This window comes from Poecile atricapillus, chromosome W (genome assembly GCF_030490865.1).
Source record: "Poecile atricapillus isolate bPoeAtr1 chromosome W, bPoeAtr1.hap1, whole genome shotgun sequence".
In the NCBI taxonomy this organism is placed as follows: domain Eukaryota; kingdom Metazoa; phylum Chordata; class Aves; order Passeriformes; family Paridae; genus Poecile; species Poecile atricapillus.
In genome coordinates, this window is record NC_081288.1 from 15,966,333 (window position 1) to 15,984,692 (window position 18,360).

The window sequence follows — 18,360 nt, forward strand, 5'->3', positions numbered from 1 at the left end:
CTGGCAGCTCTCACCAACGCTCGGGCAGACCTGAAGAAGGCTCTTGAAGAAATATCCCAAGGCTGGACATCTTCCTCCTGCTGCTCCAAAACTCCTGATGCCAGAGGCTTCCCTGAAGATTGCAGCACCACCTTTTCTTCGCCACCTGCCTGCTCCAGCACAACACAAAGGCTCTTCTCCTGGGGCACCGCCACAGCATCCTCAAAGCCGTGGACAGGCAAGTGACAGCTCCAGGAAATTGCCCCTGCCTTTGTGGCTGCAGGAAGCACCCCTGAAACCGGCTTTGGACTCCGGGTTTGCCTTCTCAATACACTGGGCCAATTGGCATGCTCCGGCATCAGGAGATTCTGCACAAAATTATGGGCAAAGAAAAGAAAGAGAATTTGGAATTAGATGACCAAGAAAGCTTGTTCTCCCTGGCAGGGCAAGAGCGATGTAACAAAGCTTCTCCAATGCAGTAAGCACCAGAATTAAGGGCATTTGCAGAAGAAATTCTTCTACAAGCACTTGGCCTAGCAATAAAAGGCACCTGGTGCAACTAGAATGGATTGTCTAGACTACTGGTTAGAAAACCCCAGGAACCTTTATCCTACTACCTACCCAGGCTCAAACTATTCCATCTAAACTGATTGGGAAATTAGTAGAAAAGCTAGGTACATTTTTAAGAAAAATTTGCAGCTCCACTACCACTATGGACCAGGAATCATTCCTACCTTACAGAGGTCCACGAATCTGAAGGTGCAGGCAGTCAGCTCCTAAGGGTTTCCTCCTTCTTCCTCTTCCTGCTCCTGCACTGCCTGCTCCACACACTCAGCTGCCCAGGGAAACGCTGCTGCCTTTGTGCCTGCAGGATCTTGTCCAGCACCACACCAAGGCTCTGCTGCGCTGCCACAACTGCATTTTCCTCAGAGCCACAGAGCACTGGCAATTGGCACCTCCAGCAGCTGAGGGACACATTCTTCTGAGATTGCCTCACTGCTGCTGTGGGCTGGACTCACGGCTTTGCTTTCAGGCTTTCCCTGCCCATCTGCATCCTCAGACAGCAGGCTCTTGGTCTCATAGCTGTGGCTCTGAGGGAGCAGGGACGCCTGGCCAAAGGCCTTCCTTCAATTACAGTCTGGCAGCTCTCACCAACGCTCGGGCAGACCTGAAGAAGGCTCTTGAAGAAATATCCCAAGGCTGGACATCTTCCTCCTGCTGCTCCAAAACTCCTGATGCCAGAGGCTTCCCTGAAGATTGCAGCACCACCTTTTCTTCGCCACCTGCCTGCTCCAGCACAACACAAAGGCTCTTCTCCTGGGGCACCGCCACAGCATCCTCAAAGCCGTGGACAGGCAAGTGACAGCTCCAGGAAATTGCCCCTGCCTTTGTGGCTGCAGGAAGCACCCCTGAAACCGGCTTTGGACTCCGGGTTTGCCTTCTCAATACACTGGGCCAATTGGCATGCTCAGGCATCAGGAGATTCTGCACAAAATTATGGGCAAAGAAAAGAAAGAGAATTTGGAATTAGATGACCAGGAAAGCTTGTTCTCCCTGGCAGGGCAAGAGCGATGTAACAAAGCTTCTCCAATGCAGTAAGCACCAGAATTAAGGGCATTTGCAGAAGAAATTCTTCTACAAGCACTTGGCCTAGCAATAAAAGGCACCTGGTGCAACTAGGGAATGGATTGTCTAGACTACTGGTTAGAAAACCCCAGGAACCTTTATCCTACTACCTACCCAGGCTCAAACTATTCCATCTAAACTGATTGGGAAATTAGTAGAAAAGCTAGGTACATTTTTAAGAAAAATTTGCAGCTCCACTACCACTATGGACCAGGAATCATTCCTACCTTACAGAGGTCCACGAATCTGAAGGTGCAGGCAGTCAGCTCCTAAGGGTTTCCTCCTTCTTCCTCTTCCTGCTCCTGCACTGCCTGCTCCACACACTCAGCTGCCCAGGGAAACGCTGCTGCCTTTGTGCCTGCAGGATCTTGTCCAGCACCACACCAAGGCTCTGCTGCGCTGCCACAACTGCATTTTCCTCAGAGCCACAGAGCACTGGCAATTGGCACCTCCAGCAGCTGAGGGACACATTCTTCTGAGATTGCCTCACTGCTGCTGTGGGCTGGACTCACGGCTTTGCTTTCAGGCTTTCCCTGCCCATCTGCATCCTCAGACAGCAGGCTCTTGGTCTCATAGCTGTGGCTCTGAGGGAGCAGGGACGCCTGGCCAAAGGCCTTCCTTCAATTACAGTCTGGCAGCTCTCACCAACGCTCGGGCAGACCTGAAGAAGGCTCTTGAAGAAATATCCCAAGGCTGGACATCTTCCTCCTGCTGCTCCAAAACTCCTGATGCCAGAGGCTTCCCTGAAGATTGCAGCACCACCTTTTCTTCGCCACCTGCCTGCTCCAGCACAACACAAAGGCTCTTCTCCTGGGGCACCGCCACAGCATCCTCAAAGCCGTGGACAGGCAAGTGACAGCTCCAGGAAATTGCCCCTGCCTTTGTGGCTGCAGGAAGCACCCCTGAAACCGGCTTTGGACTCCGGGTTTGCCTTCTCAATACACTGGGCCAATTGGCATGCTCCGGCATCAGGAGATTCTGCACAAAATTATGGGCAAAGAAAAGAAAGAGAATTTGGAATTAGATGACCAAGAAAGCTTGTTCTCCCTGGCAGGGCAAGAGCGATGTAACAAAGCTTCTCCAATGCAGTAAGCACCAGAATTAAGGGCATTTGCAGAAGAAATTCTTCTACAAGCACTTGGCCTAGCAATAAAAGGCACCTGGTGCAACTAGGGAATGGATTGTCTAGACTACTGGTTAGAAAACCCCAGGAACCTTTATCCTACTACCTACCCAGGCTCAAACTATTCCATCTAAACTGATTGGGAAATTAGTAGAAAAGCTAGGTACATTTTTAAGAAAAATTTGCAGCTCCACTACCACTATGGACCAGGAATCATTCCTACCTTACAGAGGTCCACGCATCTGAAGGTGCAGGCAGTCAGCTCCTAAGGGTTTCCTTCTTCTTCCTCTTCCTGCTCCTGCACTGCCTGCTCCACACACTCAGCTGCCCAGGGAAACGCTGCTGCCTTTGTGCCTGCAGGATCTTGTCCAGCACCACACCAAGGCTCTGCTGCGCTGCCACAACTGCATTTTCCTCAGAGCCACAGAGCACTGGCAATTGGCACCTCCAGCAGCTGAGGGACACATTCTTCTGAGACTGCCTCACTGCTGCTGTGGGCTGGACTCACGGCTTTGCTTTCAGGCTTTCCCTGCCCATCTGCATCCTCAGACAGCAGGCTCTTGGTCTCATAGCTGTGGCTCTGAGGGAGCAGGGACGCCTGGCCAAAGGCCTTCCTTCAATTACAGTCTGGCAGCTCTCACCAACGCTCGGGCAGACCTGAAGAAGGCTCTTGAAGAAATATCCCAAGGCTGGACATCTTCCTCCTGCTGCTCCAAAACTCCTGATGCCAGAGGCTTCCCTGAAGATTGCAGCACCACCTTTTCTTCGCCACCTGCCTGCTCCAGCACAACACAAAGGCTCTTCTCCTGGGGCACCGCCACAGCATCCTCAAAGCCGTGGACAGGCAAGTGACAGCTCCAGGAAATTGCCCCTGCCTTTGTGGCTGCAGGAAGCACCCCTGAAACCGGCTTTGGACTCCGGGTTTGCCTTCTCAATACACTGGGCCAATTGGCATGCTCAGGCATCAGGAGATTCTGCACAAAATTATGGGCAAAGAAAAGAAAGAGAATTTGGAATTAGATGACCAAGAAAGCTTGTTCTCCCAGGCAAGGCAGGAGCGATGTAACAAAGCCTCTCCAATGCAGTAAGCACCAGTATTAAGGGCATTTGCAGAAGAAATTCTTCTACAAGCACTTGGCCTAGCAATAAAAGGCACCTGGTGCAACTAGGGAATGGATTGTCTAGACTACTGGTTAGAAAACCCCAGGAACCTTTATCCTACTACCTACCCAGGCTCAAACTATTCCATCTAAACTGATTGGGAAATTAGTAGAAAAGCTAGGTACATTTTTAAGAAAAATTTGCAGCTCCACTACCACTATGGACCAGGAATCATTCCTACCTTACAGAGGTCCACGAATCTGAAGGTGCAGGCAGTCAGCTCCTAAGGGTTTCCTCCTTCTTCCTCTTCCTGCTCCTGCACTGCCTGCTCCACACACTCAGCTGCCCAGGGAAACGCTGCTGCCTTTGTGCCTGCAGGATCTTGTCCAGCACCACACCAAGGCTCTGCTGCGCTGCCACAACTGCATTTTCCTCAGAGCCACAGAGCACTGGCAATTGGCACCTCCAGCAGCTGAGGGACACATTCTTCTGAGACTGCCTCACTGCTGCTGTGGGCTGGACTCACGGCTTTGCTTTCAGGCTTTCCCTGCCCATCTGCATCCTCAGACAGCAGGCTCTTGGTCTCATAGCTGTGGCTCTGAGGGAGCAGGGACGCCTGGCCAAAGGCCTTCCTTCAATTACAGTCTGGCAGCTCTCACCAACGCTCGGGCAGACCTGAAGAAGGCTCTTGAAGAAATATCCCAAGGCTGGACATCTTCCTCCTGCTGCTCCAAAACTCCTGATGCCAGAGGCTTCCCTGAAGATTGCAGCACCACCTTTTCTTCGCCACCTGCCTGCTCCAGCACAACACAAAGGCTCTTCTCCTGGGGCACCGCCACAGCATCCTCAAAGCCGTGGACAGGCAAGTGACAGCTCCAGGAAATTGCCCCTGCCTTTGTGGCTGCAGGAAGCACCCCTGAAACCGGCTTTGGACTCCGGGTTTGCCTTCTCAATACACTGGGCCAATTGGCATGCTCCGGCATCAGGAGATTCTGCACAAAATTATGGGCAAAGAAAAGAAAGAGAATTTGGAATTAGATGACCAAGAAAGCTTGTTCTCCCTGGCAGGGCAAGAGCGATGTAACAAAGCTTCTCCAATGCAGTAAGCACCAGAATTAAGGGCATTTGCAGAAGAAATTCTTCTACAAGCACTTGGCCTAGCAATAAAAGGCACCTGGTGCAACTAGGGAATGGATTGTCTAGACTACTGGTTAGAAAACCCCAGGAACCTTTATCCTACTACCTACCCAGGCTCAAACTATTCCATCTAAACTGATTGGGAAATTAGTAGAAAAGCTAGGTACATTTTTAAGAAAAATTTGCAGCTCCACTACCACTATGGACCAGGAATCATTCCTACCTTACAGAGGTCCACGCATCTGAAGGTGCAGGCAGTCAGCTCCTAAGGGTTTCCTTCTTCTTCCTCTTCCTGCTCCTGCACTGCCTGCTCCACACACTCAGCTGCCCAGGGAAACGCTGCTGCCTTTGTGCCTGCAGGATCTTGTCCAGCACCACACCAAGGCTCTGCTGCGCTGCCACAACTGCATTTTCCTCAGAGCCACAGAGCACTGGCAATTGGCACCTCCAGCAGCTGAGGGACACATTCTTCTGAGACTGCCTCACTGCTGCTGTGGGCTGGACTCACGGCTTTGCTTTCAGGCTTTCCCTGCCCATCTGCATCCTCAGACAGCAGGCTCTTGGTCTCATAGCTGTGGCTCTGAGGGAGCAGGGACGCCTGGCCAAAGGCCTTCCTTCAATTACAGTCTGGCAGCTCTCACCAACGCTCGGGCAGACCTGAAGAAGGCTCTTGAAGAAATATCCCAAGGCTGGACATCTTCCTCCTGCTGCTCCAAAACTCCTGATGCCAGAGGCTTCCCTGAAGATTGCAGCACCACCTTTTCTTCGCCACCTGCCTGCTCCAGCACAACACAAAGGCTCTTCTCCTGGGGCACCGCCACAGCATCCTCAAAGCCGTGGACAGGCAAGTGACAGCTCCAGGAAATTGCCCCTGCCTTTGTGGCTGCAGGAAGCACCCCTGAAACCGGCTTTGGACTCCGGGTTTGCCTTCTCAATACACTGGGCCAATTGGCATGCTCAGGCATCAGGAGATTCTGCACAAAATTATGGGCAAAGAAAAGAAAGAGAATTTGGAATTAGATGACCAAGAAAGCTTGTTCTCCCAGGCAAGGCAGGAGCGATGTAACAAAGCCTCTCCAATGCAGTAAGCACCAGTATTAAGGGCATTTGCAGAAGAAATTCTTCTACAAGCACTTGGCCTAGCAATAAAAGGCACCTGGTGCAACTAGGGAATGGATTGTCTAGACTACTGGTTAGAAAACCCCAGGAACCTTTATCCTACTACCTACCCAGGCTCAAACTATTCCATCTAAACTGATTGGGAAATTAGTAGAAAAGCTAGGTACATTTTTAAGAAAAATTTGCAGCTCCACTACCACTATGGACCAGGAATCATTCCTACCTTACAGAGGTCCACGCATCTGAAGGTGCAGGCAGTCAGCTCCTAAGGGTTTCCTCCTTCTTCCTCTTCCTGCTCCTGCACTGCCTGCTCCACACACTCAGCTGCCCAGGGAAACGCTGCTGCCTTTGTGCCTGCAGGATCTTGTCCAGCACCACACCAAGGCTCTGCTGCGCTGCCACAACTGCATTTTCCTCAGAGCCACAGAGCACTGGCAATTGGCACCTCCAGCAGCTGAGGGACACATTCTTCTGAGACTGCCTCACTGCTGCTGTGGGCTGGACTCACGGCTTTGCTTTCAGGCTTTCCCTGCCCATCTGCATCCTCAGACAGCAGGCTCTTGGTCTCATAGCTGTGGCTCTGAGGGAGCAGGGACGCCTGGCCAAAGGCCTTCCTTCAATTACAGTCTGGCAGCTCTCACCAACGCTCGGGCAGACCTGAAGAAGGCTCTTGAAGAAATATCCCAAGGCTGGACATCTTCCTCCTGCTGCTCCAAAACTCCTGATGCCAGAGGCTTCCCTGAAGATTGCAGCACCACCTTTTCTTCGCCACCTGCCTGCTCCAGCACAACACAAAGGCTCTTCTCCTGGGGCACCGCCACAGCATCCTCAAAGCCGTGGACAGGCAAGTGACAGCTCCAGGAAATTGCCCCTGCCTTTGTGGCTGCAGGAAGCACCCCTGAAACCGGCTTTGGACTCCGGGTTTGCCTTCTCAATACACTGGGCCAATTGGCATGCTCAGGCATCAGGAGATTCTGCACAAAATTATGGGCAAAGAAAAGAAAGAGAATTTGGAATTAGATGACCAAGAAAGCTTGTTCTCCCAGGCAAGGCAGGAGCGATGTAACAAAGCCTCTCCAATGCAGTAAGCACCAGTATTAAGGGCATTTGCAGAAGAAATTCTTCTACAAGCACTTGGCCTAGCAATAAAAGGCACCTGGTGCAACTAGGGAATGGATTGTCTAGACTACTGGTTAGAAAACCCCAGGAACCTTTATCCTCCTACCTACCCAGGCTCAAACTATTCCATCTAAACTGATTGGGAAATTAGTAGAAAAGCTAGGTACATTTTTAAGAAAAATTTGCAGCTCCACTACCACTATGGACCAGGAATCATTCCTACCTTACAGAGGTCCACGAATCTGAAGGTGCAGGCAGTCAGCTTCTAAGGGTTTCCTCCTTCTTCCTCTTCCTGCTCCTGCACTGCCTGCTCCACACACTCAGCTGCCCAGGGAAACGCTGCTGCCTTTGTGCCTGCAGGATCTTGTCCAGCACCACACCAAGGCTCTGCTGCGCTGCCACAACTGCATTTTCCTCAGAGCCACAGAGCACTGGCAATTGGCACCTCCAGCAGCTGAGGGACACATTCTTCTGAGACTGCCTCACTGCTGCTGTGGGCTGGACTCACGGCTTTGCTTTCAGGCTTTCCCTGCCCATCTGCATCCTCAGACAGCAGGCTCTTGGTCTCATAGCTGTGGCTCTGAGGGAGCAGGGACGCCTGGCCAAAGGCCTTCCTTCAATTACAGTCTGGCAGCTCTCACCAACGCTCGGGCAGACCTGAAGAAGGCTCTTGAAGAAATATCCCAAGGCTGGACATCTTCCTCCTGCTGCTCCAAAACTCCTGATGCCAGAGGCTTCCCTGAAGATTGCAGCACCACCTTTTCTTCGCCACCTGCCTGCTCCAGCACAACACAAAGGCTCTTCTCCTGGGGCACCGCCACAGCATCCTCAAAGCCGTGGACAGGCAAGTGACAGCTCCAGGAAATTGCCCCTGCCTTTGTGGCTGCAGGAAGCACCCCTGAAACCGGCTTTGGACTCCGGGTTTGCCTTCTCAATACACTGGGCCAATTGGCATGCTCAGGCATCAGGAGATTCTGCACAAAATTATGGGCAAAGAAAAGAAAGAGAATTTGGAATTAGATGACCAAGAAAGCTTGTTCTCCCAGGCAAGGCAGGAGCGATGTAACAAAGCCTCTCCAATGCAGTAAGCACCAGAATTAAGGGCATTTGCAGAAGAAATTCTTCTACAAGCACTTGGCCTAGCAATAAAAGGCACCTGGTGCAACTAGAATGGATTGTCTAGACTACTGGTTAGAAAACCCCAGGAACCTTTATCCTACTACCTACCCAGGCTCAAACTATTCCATCTAAACTGATTGGGAAATTAGTAGAAAAGCTAGGTACATTTTTAAGAAAAATTTGCAGCTCCACTACCACTATGGACCAGGAATCATTCCTACCTTACAGAGGTCCACGCATCTGAAGGTGCAGGCAGTCAGCTCCTAAGGGTTTCCTTCTTCTTCCTCTTCCTGCTCCTGCACTGCCTGCTCCACACACTCAGCTGCCCAGGGAAACGCTGCTGCCTTTGTGCCTGCAGGATCTTGTCCAGCACCACACCAAGGCTCTGCTGCGCTGCCACAACTGCATTTTCCTCAGAGCCACAGAGCACTGGCAATTGGCACCTCCAGCAGCTGAGGGACACATTCTTCTGAGACTGCCTCACTGCTGCTGTGGGCTGGACTCACGGCTTTGCTTTCAGGCTTTCCCTGCCCATCTGCATCCTCAGACAGCAGGCTCTTGGTCTCATAGCTGTGGCTCTGAGGGAGCAGGGACGCCTGGCCAAAGGCCTTCCTTCAATTACAGTCTGGCAGCTCTCACCAACGCTCGGGCAGACCTGAAGAAGGCTCTTGAAGAAATATCCCAAGGCTGGACATCTTCCTCCTGCTGCTCCAAAACTCCTGATGCCAGAGGCTTCCCTGAAGATTGCAGCACCACCTTTTCTTCGCCACCTGCCTGCTCCAGCACAACACAAAGGCTCTTCTCCTGGGGCACCGCCACAGCATCCTCAAAGCCGTGGACAGGCAAGTGACAGCTCCAGGAAATTGCCCCTGCCTTTGTGGCTGCAGGAAGCACCCCTGAAACCGGCTTTGGACTCCGGGTTTGCCTTCTCAATACACTGGGCCAATTGGCATGCTCCGGCATCAGGAGATTCTGCACAAAATTATGGGCAAAGAAAAGAAAGAGAATTTGGAATTAGATGACCAAGAAAGCTTTTTCTCCCTGGCAGGGCAAGAGCGATGTAACAAAGCTTCTCCAATGCAGTAAGCACCAGAATTAAGGGCATTTGCAGAAGAAATTCTTCTACAAGCACTTGGCCTAGCAATAAAAGGCACCTGGTGCAACTAGGGAATGGATTGTCTAGACTACTGGTTAGAAAACCCCAGGAACCTTTATCCTCCTACCTACCCAGGCTCAAACTATTCCATCTAAACTGATTGGGAAATTAGTAGAAAAGCTAGGTACATTTTTAAGAAAAATTTGCAGCTCCACTACCACTATGGACCAGGAATCATTCCTACCTTACAGAGGTCCACGAATCTGAAGGTGCAGGCAGTCAGCTCCTAAGGGTTTCCTCCTTCTTCCTCTTCCTGCTCCTGCACTGCCTGCTCCACACACTCAGCTGCCCAGGGAAACGCTGCTGCCTTTGTGCCTGCAGGATCTTGTCCAGCACCACACCAAGGCTCTGCTGCGCTGCCACAACTGCATTTTCCTCAGAGCCACAGAGCACTGGCAATTGGCACCTCCAGCAGCTGAGGGACACATTCTTCTGAGACTGCCTCACTGCTGCTGTGGGCTGGACTCACGGCTTTGCTTTCAGGCTTTCCCTGCCCATCTGCATCCTCAGACAGCAGGCTCTTGGTCTCATAGCTGTGGCTCTGAGGGAGCAGGGACGCCTGGCCAAAGGCCTTCCTTCAATTACAGTCTGGCAGCTCTCACCAACGCTCGGGCAGACCTGAAGAAGGCTCTTGAAGAAATATCCCAAGGCTGGACATCTTCCTCCTGCTGCTCCAAAACTCCTGATGCCAGAGGCTTCCCTGAAGATTGCAGCACCACCTTTTCTTCGCCACCTGCCTGCTCCAGCACAACACAAAGGCTCTTCTCCTGGGGCACCGCCACAGCATCCTCAAAGCCGTGGACAGGCAAGTGACAGCTCCAGGAAATTGCCCCTGCCTTTGTGGCTGCAGGAAGCACCCCTGAAACCGGCTTTGGACTCCGGGTTTGCCTTCTCAATACACTGGGCCAATTGGCATGCTCAGGCATCAGGAGATTCTGCACAAAATTATGGGCAAAGAAAAGAAAGAGAATTTGGAATTAGATGACCAAGAAAGCTTGTTCTCCCAGGCAAGGCAGGAGCGATGTAACAAAGCCTCTCCAATGCAGTAAGCACCAGTATTAAGGGCATTTGCAGAAGAAATTCTTCTACAAGCACTTGGCCTAGCAATAAAAGGCACCTGGTGCAACTAGGGAATGGATTGTCTAGACTACTGGTTAGAAAACCCCAGGAACCTTTATCCTACTACCTACCCAGGCTCAAACTATTCCATCTAAACTGATTGGGAAATTAGTAGAAAAGCTAGGTACATTTTTAAGAAAAATTTGCAGCTCCACTACCACTATGGACCAGGAATCATTCCTACCTTACAGAGGTCCACGAATCTGAAGGTGCAGGCAGTCAGCTCCTAAGGGTTTCCTCCTTCTTCCTCTTCCTGCTCCTGCACTGCCTGCTCCACACACTCAGCTGCCCAGGGAAACGCTGCTGCCTTTGTGCCTGCAGGATCTTGTCCAGCACCACACCAAGGCTCTGCTGCGCTGCCACAACTGCATTTTCCTCAGAGCCACAGAGCACTGGCAATTGGCACCTCCAGCAGCTGAGGGACACATTCTTCTGAGACTGCCTCACTGCTGCTGTGGGCTGGACTCACGGCTTTGCTTTCAGGCTTTCCCTGCCCATCTGCATCCTCAGACAGCAGGCTCTTGGTCTCATAGCTGTGGCTCTGAGGGAGCAGGGACGCCTGGCCAAAGGCCTTCCTTCAATTACAGTCTGGCAGCTCTCACCAACGCTCGGGCAGACCTGAAGAAGGCTCTTGAAGAAATATCCCAAGGCTGGACATCTTCCTCCTGCTGCTCCAAAACTCCTGATGCCAGAGGCTTCCCTGAAGATTGCAGCACCACCTTTTCTTCGCCACCTGCCTGCTCCAGCACAACACAAAGGCTCTTCTCCTGGGGCACCGCCACAGCATCCTCAAAGCCGTGGACAGGCAAGTGACAGCTCCAGGAAATTGCCCCTGCCTTTGTGGCTGCAGGAAGCACCCCTGAAACCGGCTTTGGACTCCGGGTTTGCCTTCTCAATACACTGGGCCAATTGGCATGCTCAGGCATCAGGAGATTCTGCACAAAATTATGGGCAAAGAAAAGAAAGAGAATTTGGAATTAGATGACCAAGAAAGCTTGTTCTCCCAGGCAAGGCAGGAGCGATGTAACAAAGCCTCTCCAATGCAGTAAGCACCAGTATTAAGGGCATTTGCAGAAGAAATTCTTCTACAAGCACTTGGCCTAGCAATAAAAGGCACCTGGTGCAACTAGGGAATGGATTGTCTAGACTACTGGTTAGAAAACCCCAGGAACCTTTATCCTACTACCTACCCAGGCTCAAACTATTCCATCTAAACTGATTGGGAAATTAGTAGAAAAGCTAGGTACATTTTTAAGAAAAATTTGCAGCTCCACTACCACTATGGACCAGGAATCATTCCTACCTTACAGATGTCCACGCATCTGAAGGTGCAGGCAGTCAGCTCCTAAGGGTTTCCTCCTTCTTCCTCTTCCTGCTCCTGCACTGCCTGCTCCACACACTCAGCTGCCCAGGGAAACGCTGCTGCCTTTGTGCCTGCAGGATCTTGTCCAGCACCACACCAAGGCGCTGCTGCGCTGCCACAACTGCATTTTCCTCAGAGCCACAGAGCACTGGCAATTGGCACCTCCAGCAGCTGAGGGACACATTCTTCTGAGACTGCCTCACTGCTGCTGTGGGCTGGACTCACGGCTTTGCTTTCAGGCATTCCCTGCCCATCTGCATCCTCAGACAGCAGGCTCTTGGTCTCATAGCTGTGGCTCTGAGGGAGCAGGGACGCCTGGCCAAAGGCCTTCCTTCAATTACAGTCTGGCAGCTCTCACCAACGCTCGGGCAGACCTGAAGAAGGCTCTTGAAGAAATATCCCAAGGCTGGACATCTTCCTCCTGCTGCTCCAAAACTCCTGATGCCAGAGGCTTCCCTGAAGATTGCAGCACCACCTTTTCTTCGCCACCTGCCTGCTCCAGCACAACACAAAGGCTCTTCTCCTGGGGCACCGCCACAGCATCCTCAAAGCCGTGGACAGGCAAGTGACAGCTCCAGGAAATTGCCCCTGCCTTTGTGGCTGCAGGAAGCACCCCTGAAACCGGCTTTGGACTCCGGGTTTGCCTTCTCAATACACTGGGCCAATTGGCATGCTCAGGCATCAGGAGATTCTGCACAAAATTATGGGCAAAGAAAAGAAAGAGAATTTGGAATTAGATGACCAAGAAAGCTTGTTCTCCCAGGCAAGGCAGGAGCGATGTAACAAAGCCTCTCCAATGCAGTAAGCACCAGTATTAAGGGCATTTGCAGAAGAAATTCTTCTACAAGCACTTGGCCTAGCAATAAAAGGCACCTGGTGCAACTAGGGAATGGATTGTCTAGACTACTGGTTAGAAAACCCCAGGAACCTTTATCCTACTACCTACCCAGGCTCAAACTATTCCATCTAAACTGATTGGGAAATTAGTAGAAAAGCTAGGTACATTTTTAAGAAAAATTTGCAGCTCCACTACCACTATGGACCAGGAATCATTCCTACCTTACAGAGGTCCACGAATCTGAAGGTGCAGGCAGTCAGCTCCTAAGGGTTTCCTCCTTCTTCCTCTTCCTGCTCCTGCACTGCCTGCTCCACACACTCAGCTGCCCAGGGAAACGCTGCTGCCTTTGTGCCTGCAGGATCTTGTCCAGCACCACACCAAGGCTCTGCTGCGCTGCCACAACTGCATTTTCCTCAGAGCCACAGAGCACTGGCAATTGGCACCTCCAGCAGCTGAGGGACACATTCTTCTGAGACTGCCTCACTGCTGCTGTGGGCTGGACTCACGGCTTTGCTTTCAGGCTTTCCCTGCCCATCTGCATCCTCAGACAGCAGGCTCTTGGTCTCATAGCTGTGGCTCTGAGGGAGCAGGGACGCCTGGCCAAAGGCCTTCCTTCAATTACAGTCTGGCAGCTCTCACCAACGCTCGGGCAGACCTGAAGAAGGCTCTTGAAGAAATATCCCAAGGCTGGACATCTTCCTCCTGCTGCTCCAAAACTCCTGATGCCAGAGGCTTCCCTGAAGATTGCAGCACCACCTTTTCTTCGCCACCTGCCTGCTCCAGCACAACACAAAGGCTCTTCTCCTGGGGCACCGCCACAGCATCCTCAAAGCCGTGGACAGGCAAGTGACAGCTCCAGGAAATTGCCCCTGCCTTTGTGGCTGCAGGAAGCACCCCTGAAACCGGCTTTGGGCTTCGGGTTTGCCTTCTCAATACACTGGGCCAATTGGCATGCTCCGGCATCAGGAGATTCTGCACAAAATTATGGGCAAAGAAAAGAAAGAGAATTTGGAATTAGATGACCAAGAAAGCTTGTTCTCCCAGGCAAGGCAGGAGCGATGTAACAAAGCCTCTCCAATGCAGTAAGCACCAGTATTAAGGGCATTTGCAGAAGAAATTCTTCTACAAGCACTTGGCCTAGCAATAAAAGGCACCTGGTGCAACTAGGGAATGGATTGTCTAGACTACCGGTTAGAAAACCCCAGGAACCTTTATCCTACTACCTACCCAGGCTCAAACTATTCCATCTAAACTGATTGGGAAATTAGTAGAAAAGCTAGGTACATTTTTAAGAAAAATTTGCAGCTCCACTACCACTATGGACCAGGAATCATTCCTACCTTACAGAGGTCCACGAATCTGAAGGTGCAGGCAGTCAGCTCCTAAGGGTTTCCTCCTTCTTCCTCTTCCTGCTCCTGCACTGCCTGCTCCACACACTCAGCTGCCCAGGGAAACGCTGCTGCCTTTGTGCCTGCAGGATCTTGTCCAGCACCACACCAAGGCTCTGCTGCGCTGCCACAACTGCATTTTCCTCAGAGCCACAGAGCACTGGCAATTGGCACCTCCAGCAGCTGAGGGACACATTCTTCTGAGACTGCCTCACTGCTGCTGTGGGCTGGACTCACGGCTTTGCTTTCAGGCTTTCCCTGCCCATCTGCATCCTCAGACAGCAGGCTCTTGGTCTCATAGCTGTGGCTCTGAGGGAGCAGGGACGCCTGGCCAAAGGCCTTCCTTCAATTACAGTCTGGCAGCTCTCACCAACGCTCGGGCAGACCTGAAGAAGGCTCTTGAAGAAATATCCCAAGGCTGGACATCTTCCTCCTGCTGCTCCAAAACTCCTGATGCCAGAGGCTTCCCTGAAGATTGCAGCACCACCTTTTCTTCGCCACCTGCCTGCTCCAGCACAACACAAAGGCTCTTCTCCTGGGGCACCGCCACAGCATCCTCAAAGCCGTGGACAGGCAAGTGACAGCTCCAGGAAATTGCCCCTGCCTTTGTGGCTGCAGGAAGCACCCCTGAAACCGGCTTTGGGCTTTGGGTTTGCCTTCTCAATACACTGGGCCAATTGGCATGCTCCGGCATCAGGAGATTCTGCACAAAATTATGGGCAAAGAAAAGAAAGAGAATTTGGAATTAGATGACAAAGAAAGCTTGTTCTCCCTGGCAGGGCAAGAGCGATGTAACAAAGCTTCTCCAATGCAGTAAGCACCAGAATTAAGGGCATTTCAGAAGAAATTCTTCTACAAGCACTTGGCCTAGCAATAAAAGGCACCTGGTGCAACTAGGGAATGGATTGTCTAGACTACTGGTTAGAAAACCCCAGGAACCTTTATCCTACTACCTACCCAGGCTCAAACTATTCCATCTAAACTGATTGGGAAATTAGTAGAAAAGCTAGGTACATTTTTAAGAAAAATTTGCAGCTCCACTACCACTATGGACCAGGAATCATTCCTACCTTACAGAGGTCCACGCATCTGAAGGTGCAGGCAGTCAGCTCCTAAGGGTTTCCTCCTTCTTCCTCTTCCTGCTCCTGCACTGCCTGCTCCACACACTCAGCTGCCCAGGGAAACGCTGCTGCCTTTGTGCCTGCAGGATCTTGTCCAGCACCACACCAAGGCTCTGCTGCGCTGCCACAACTGCATTTTCCTCAGAGCCACAGAGCACTGGCAATTGGCACCTCCAGCAGCTGAGGGACACATTCTTCTGAGACTGCCTCACTGCTGCTGTGGGCTGGACTCACGGCTTTGCTTTCAGGCTTTCCCTGCCCATCTGCATCCTCAGACAGCAGGCTCTTGGTCTCATAGCTGTGGCTCTGAGGGAGCAGGGACGCCTGGCCAAAGGCCTTCCTTCAATTACAGTCTGGCAGCTCTCACCAACGCTCGGGCAGACCTGAAGAAGGCTCTTGAAGAAATATCCCAAGGCTGGACATCTTCCTCCTGCTGCTCCAAAACTCCTGATGCCAGAGGCTTCCCTGAAGATTGCAGCACCACCTTTTCTTCGCCACCTGCCTGCTCCAGCACAACACAAAGGCTCTTCTCCTGGGGCACCGCCACAGCATCCTCAAAGCCGTGGACAGGCAAGTGACAGCTCCAGGAAATTGCCCCTGCCTTTGTGGCTGCAGGAAGCACCCCTGAAACCGGCTTTGGACTCCGGGTTTGCCTTCTCAATACACTGGGCCAATTGGCATGCTCAGGCATCAGGAGATTCTGCACAAAATTATGGGCAAAGAAAAGAAAGAGAATTTGGAATTAGATGACCAAGAAAGCTTGTTCTCCCAGGCAAGGCAGGAGCGATGTAACAAAGCCTCTCCAATGCAGTAAGCACCAGTATTAAGGGCATTTGCAGAAGAAATTCTTCTACAAGCACTTGGCCTAGCAATAAAAGGCACCTGGTGCAACTAGGGAATGGATTGTCTAGACTACTGGTTAGAAAACCCCAGGAACCTTTATCCTACTACCTACCCAGGCTCAAACTATTCCATCTAAACTGATTGGGAAATTAGTAGAAAAGCTAGGTACATTTTTAAGAAAAATTTGCAGCTCCACTACCACTATGGACCAGGAATCATTCCTACCTTACAGAGGTCCACGCATCTGAAGGTGCAGGCAGTCAGCTCCTAAGGGTTTCCTCCTTCTTCCTCTTCCTGCTCCTGCACTGCCTGCTCCACACACTCAGCTGCCCAGGGAAACGCTGCTGCCTTTGTGCCTGCAGGATCTTGTCCAGCACCACACCAAGGCTCTGCTGCGCTGCCACAACTGCATTTTCCTCAGAGCCACAGAGCACTGGCAATTGGCACCTCCAGCAGCTGAGGGACACATTCTTCTGAGACTGCCTCACTGCTGCTGTGGGCTGGACTCACGGCTTTGCTTTCAGGCTTTCCCTGCCCATCTGCATCCTCAGACAGCAGGCTCTTGGTCTCATAGCTGTGGCTCTGAGGGAGCAGGGACGCCTGGCCAAAGGCCTTCCTTCAATTACAGTCTGGCAGCTCTCACCAACGCTCGGGCAGACCTGAAGAAGGCTCTTGAAGAAATATCCCAAGGCTGGACATCTTCCTCCTGCTGCTCCAAAACTCCTGATGCCAGAGGCTTCCCTGAAGATTGCAGCACCACCTTTTCTTCGCCACCTGCCTGCTCCAGCACAACACAAAGGCTCTTCTCCTGGGGCACCGCCACAGCATCCTCAAAGCCGTGGACAGGCAAGTGACAGCTCCAGGAAATTGCCCCTGCCTTTGTGGCTGCAGGAAGCACCCCTGAAACCGGCTTTGGACTCCGGGTTTGCCTTCTCAATACACTGGGCCAATTGGCATGCTCAGGCATCAGGAGATTCTGCACAAAATTATGGGCAAAGAAAAGAAAGAGAATTTGGAATTAGATGACCAAGAAAGCTTGTTCTCCCAGGCAAGGCAGGAGCGATGTAACAAAGCCTCTCCAATGCAGTAAGCACCAGTATAAAGGGCATTTGCAGAAGAAATTCTTCTACAAGCACTTGGCCTAGCAATAAAAGGCACCTGGTGCAACTAGGGAATGGATTGTCTAGACTACTGGTTAGAAAACCCCAGGAACCTTTATCCTACTACCTACCCAGGCTCAAACTATTCCATCTAAACTGATTGGGAAATTAGTAGAAAAGCTAGGTACATTTTTAAGAAAAATTTGCAGCTCCACTACCACTATGGACCAGGAATCATTCCTACCTTACAGAGGTCCACGAATCTGAAGGTGCAGGCAGTCAGCTCCTAAGGGTTTCCTCCTTCTTCCTCTTCCTGCTCCTGCACTGCCTGCTCCACACACTCAGCTGCCCAGGGAAACGCTGCTGCCTTTGTGCCTGCAGGATCTTGTCCAGCACCACACCAAGGCTCTGCTGCGCTGCCACAACTGCATTTTCCTCAGAGCCACAGAGCACTGGCAATTGGCACCTCCAGCAGCTGAGGGACACATTCTTCTGAGACTGCCTCACTGCTGCTGTGGGCTGGACTCACGGCTTTGCTTTCAGGCTTTCCCTGCCCATCTGCATCCTCAGACAGCAGGCTCTTGGTCTCATAGCTGTGGCTCTGAGGGAGCAGGGACACCTGGCCAAAGGCCTTCCTTCAATTACAGTCTGGCAGCTCTCACCAACGCTCGGGCAGACCTGAAGAAGGCTCTTGAAGAAATATCCCAAGGCTGGACATCTTCCTCCTGCTGCTCCAAAACTCCTGATGCCAGAGGCTTCCCTGAAGATTGCAGCACCACCTTTTCTTCGCCACCTGCCTGCTCCAGCACAACACAAAGGCTCTTCTCCTGGGGCACCGCCACAGCATCCTCAAAGCCGTGGACAGGCAAGTGACAGCTCCAGGAAATTGCCCCTGCCTTTGTGGCTGCAGGAAGCACCCCTGAAACCGGCTTTGGGCTTCGGGTTTGCCTTCTCAATACACTGGGCCAATTGGCATGCTCCGGCATCAGGAGATTCTGCACAAAATTATGGGCAAAGAAAAGAAAGAGAATTTGGAATTAGATGACCAAGAAAGCTTGTTCTCCCTGGCAGGGCAAGAGCGATGTAACAAAGCTTCTCCAATGCAGTAA